The sequence below is a fragment of the Dermochelys coriacea genome, chromosome 4 (assembly GCF_009764565.3).
Source record: "Dermochelys coriacea isolate rDerCor1 chromosome 4, rDerCor1.pri.v4, whole genome shotgun sequence".
NCBI classification, from domain to species: Eukaryota; Metazoa; Chordata; order Testudines; family Dermochelyidae; genus Dermochelys; species Dermochelys coriacea.
The window spans coordinates 136,555,444-136,560,275 of NC_050071.1; positions in this window are offsets into that span (position 1 = coordinate 136,555,444).

The following is a 4,832-nucleotide window of genomic DNA, read 5'->3' on the forward strand; positions in this document are numbered from 1 at the left end:
GGGAATAATTGTCAAAGCACTGCAAGAAGTTTAGCATTGTTCCAGAGTCTAGTCCTTTGGCTAAAATATGTTCGTAGCTTTTGGAAAATGTACATTCCAAATCTTATTGGATAAGCGGCTTGCCACGGCAATTTACAGCAGCCTCATCAGTGAAGTCCAGAGCCCTTGGACTGCCATCATCAAATCTGATCAGAAGGCAGTTGTCAGTGAGGTGTAACATTGTCAGCCTTTGGCCACAGCTACTCTCTCTCGTTGACTCCGGGTGTGAAGACTGGATGTACATTGACCCTTGCCCATTAGAAATCAGTTCAAAAGGGCCCATGAATGGTGTGGCAAATCAAAACTGGGTAGGCGCATGGCCGGGTGAGTTATAAAAGACTGGTTTCTGAAATGATCTGCAGACTATTCTTCACACTACATCAATGTTTCAGAGAAATCTATGCAGAGCAAGTGGGTCCACAATGGGTGCCTCAATGACAAGCATTCTCTTGGGTCGTTGAAGACGTCTGGGTAGAAGAGGCTCAGATTTGCCCTGATCTCCTCAACCATTCTGAGTGTAGCGTCCTTACGACAGATGTGTGGAGGAGTGATGTTGCTTAACATGGGGAGCCATGGTACTAATGGGGGTTGAATAGTCCCAGTTATGATGTGCATTGCTGAATGTTATTGTGTGTCAACCAACTTGACATGAGAGAAAGGGAACCAGACCAGAGCACAGAGTTCTGCTGCAGAGTAACAGAGGTTAAACCAGGTTTCAGAGTAGCAGCCGTGTTAGTCTGTATTCGCAAAAGAGGAGTACTTGTGGCACCTTAGAGACTAACAAATTTATTAGAGCATAAGCTTTCGTGAGCTACAGCTCACTTCCTCGGATGCATTTGGTGGAATATACAGAGGGGAGATTGATATACACACACAGAGAACATGAAACAATGGGTTTATCATACACACTGTAAGGCGAGTGATAACTTAAGATAAGCCATCACCAACAGCAGGGGGAGGAAAGGAGGAAAACCTTTCATGGTGACAAGCAAGGTAGGCTATTTCCAGCAGTTAACAAGAATATCAGAGGAACAGTGGGGGGTGGGGTGGGAGGGAGAAATACCATGGGGAAATAGTTTTACTTTGTGTAATGACTCATCCATTCCCAGTCTCTATTCAAGCCTAAGTTAATTGTATCCAGTTTGCAAATTAATTCCAATTCAGCAGTCTCTCGTTGGAGTCTGTTTTTGAAGCTTTTTTGTTGAAGGATAGCCACTCTCAGGTCTGTAATCGAGTGACCAGAGAGATTGAAGTGTTCTCCAACTGGTTTTTGAATGTTATAATTCTTGACGTCTGATTTGTGTCCATTCATTCTTTTACGTAGAGACTGTCCAGTTTGACCAATGTACATGGCAGAGGGGCATTGCTGGCACATGATGGCATATATCACATTGGTAGATGCGCAGGTGAACGAGCCTCTGATAGCGTGGCTGATGTGATTAGGTCCTATGATGGTGTCCCCTGAATAGATATGTGGACAGAGTTGGCAACGGGCTTTGTTGCAAGGATAGGTTCCTGGGGTAGTGGTTCTGTTGTGTGGTGTGTGGTTGCTGGTGAGTATTTGCTTCAGATTGGGGGGCTGTCTGTAAGCAAGGACTGGCCTGTCTCCAAGATCTGTGAGAGTGATGGGTCGTCCTTCAGGATAGGTTGTAGATCCCTGATGATGCATTGGAGAGGTTTTAGTTGGGGGCTGAAGGTGATGGCTAGTGGCGTTCTGTTATTTTCTTTGTTGGGCCTGTCCTGTAGTAGGTGACTTCTGGGTACTCTTCTGGCTCTGACCAGAAGATTAAAGAGTCTGAGAATTTGCTCCCCCATGAAGAGCCAGCCAATATGCTTAGAAGGTTGTTATGCATACTCACTTTAGGCACAGTTTTCTTCAGGTGGCTAAGATATGTGAGAGAGCTATCTAAGGTTATTCTGAAGTAGCCTGGATGTGATTCATGTTTCCAGTGATGTCCATTGAGAAAGATATTCCGTTCTTGTTCTGCTTAGTATTGTAAAGATGGAACACACTCAAAATTGTCTTGCTCACACTTTGTTGTAAATGCCACCAACTATGCTAGTTGGCCATCTTAATTAAGTCAGGGTTTCAAGCATTTTCAAGTTAAGGGAATGACTGTGTTTGGATGCCTAAGCAAATGTCATCTGTGTACATTAACTAGTGGGATTGGGTGACTGGAAGGTTGTTTGTGTATAGGTTAAAAAGCATTCGTGCCAGCACCGAACCTTGGGGGAGACCATTGGTTTGTCTTTTCCACACACTAACTCTGTTTTCCATGTGCACTCGGAAATGTCTGCTGCAAATGAGAAGGTCCGTGACATTGACTACCCATGCTGGGAGTGCTCTTGACAATTTGACTAAGAGCCCCGTGTACCAGATTATGTTATATGCTGCTGTCAGTTCCGGAAATACGTTTCTCATCTTCAAGCTTTTCTGAAAACCATTTTAGATTAATGTTGTCAAAGCCAGCACTTGCTCATAGGTGTGCTAAACTCTCTGAAAGCCTTCTAGCTTGACGCTGAGTATTGACTCCACTTCGGGGGAGATGAACTGAAGAATGAGATGGTCCAGCACCTTGAATATCACAAACAACATATATATATAGATTGATAGCTTGCAGCATTATATAGGTCTCTCCTTAGTTTCAGGAGAGCAATGACTTTTGACATTCACCAAGTCTTCGGAAGATGCTCTTCGTTGACTATGTGTGTGAAGAACTGCACCAGCCACTGGTGAGCACTAATCCTAGGTGCTTCAAGAATTCTGGCAATATGTTATCATAGCCAACAACAGTCCTGCTCCTAATATCACTCAGAATTTTATCTAAGTGAGGGTGTTAGCAGCTCTATGAATTGCTGAGTGCCATTTCTCCAGTGGACTTGATGCAATTTTCCATGGGCTTGTCATCTGCCGTGTTTATTATTTGGGGCCTTTGACACATTCAGCAGAAGGCTTGCAGCTTGGTTTGGTGTGACAGGTGCTCAGATTAGGTCGGATTGTTGCTGAGCTGCACTGTGACAATGAATCAAATTCCAGCATTTTCAGCACAAGTGAGAGACATCACCATTCTGAGTTGTCTTTTCCCATCATGCCCATCTATCCAGTGACTTGATTAGGTGGTCAGCAATATCTGGATCACCAGAGGATTCATGCTGACTGAGCAGTTTGGCACATTCAGCAACAAGGCACGCATGTAGACTGCATGGTGGCCGTGCAGTATGGATGATCAGGTGACTCTGAAGATGGCTCCTCAGAATCCCAATAGCCGTACTGGATGATAAAAGACTAAAAGATTCTCCTGAGCTGTTGTGGTTTTGGCTCGGGAACTCACATTGGGTGAAATAAGACTGTGTAGCAGGCATAAATAAGGAAATAAAAAGGCAGAACAAAAACCAGTGACTGGAAACCAGAGAAATTCAAATTAAAAATAAGGCATCTTAATGAGGCTGATTAACCATTGAAGAAAACTACCAAGTGGTGGATTCTCCATCTCTTGATGTCTTCAGATCAAGACCAGATACCTTTCTGGTTGAGATGCTTTAGCCAAATAAAAGTTATTGGGCTCAATGCAGAGGTAAGTGGTAAACTTCTATAGAGTGTGTTGTGCGGGAAGTCAGACTGGATGATCTAATGGTCCATTCTTGCCTTAAAATCAATTATATTCACACCAATGCAGAGGGCCAGCCCTGATGAGCCAGACTCTCTTGCTCAATCTTTGCTTTGATCTCTGGGACCCCACTTTTTAATCTTTGGCCAAGAAAACATACCAAGTAGGTGCTGTAGCAGACTCACATTCCCTGGAGATTTGAAAGACAGGGAGAGGCGGAACACACTCTGACCGAGGAATTATACTTGCACAGGCAAAACAACCACTGATGCTTAGGATAGTTTTGCCTCCACAAAGACTTCAGGAAAAGAAGCTTCCTTCCCTCCACTGCATTATTGCCATGTTAATTGTCATAACTATACCCCCCTAGTTCCTTAGCAGATGAACTGCCACAATTAGCCCATGACTTATACCAGCTGCCTTGGCATGGGTGAGGTAATACATTTTGGACTCTGAGCACCTGCAAACACAGTGCATGGTGGATTCTAAAACATACAGCTGTTGGCTTTCAGAAGCATTGTGTTGGGAGTGGGGAAGGACACAGACATGGAGCATGAAAAAATGGCTGTGTTATGCTGTGTTTTCCATGCTTTGAGCTTTAATCTGTGCATTTCATTCTTGTTTGCTGAGTCCCAGTTGATTAAGGGATAGATTAAGCAGAGCTATCTGCAGATTATGCAATCTGTAGGGTTCCATGTGTTATGAGGCTTTGTGGATAGTTTGAAGTTTCTAAATATAGTGTGAAAAAGACCTTGCATTTATTTTGATTTATTTCCTATTACTCCTCTTTCTGAGCTGCTAAAGGACAGTTCAATTTGGTTTTGCACAGTTTTCAATTTGTGTAATCTGGAATCTGGCAGTTAGCACTCTGGCAGTTTTACCCCAGTGAGTTTAATAAGCACTGAGAATTACAATAGTTGTGTCAAATTTTCAGAAACGGCCTTGGATGCATTTCTTTTCCCCAGCAAATGTTAAGTGGTATTGCTCATGTAAGAAATTTGAATGTGGGTGGCATCAATTTGAAATGCAGATGGCATATCTTATTGAACACCATTTTAGCTATTTGCAGAGCTCAGAATAGTATTTGCCTTGAATTTAAATAATGATATAAAGTATTTGTTAAAAACACACTTGGGCATGCTTTGTTTAATTAGCAGTTTGAAATTTCCTAGCATATGGCTCATG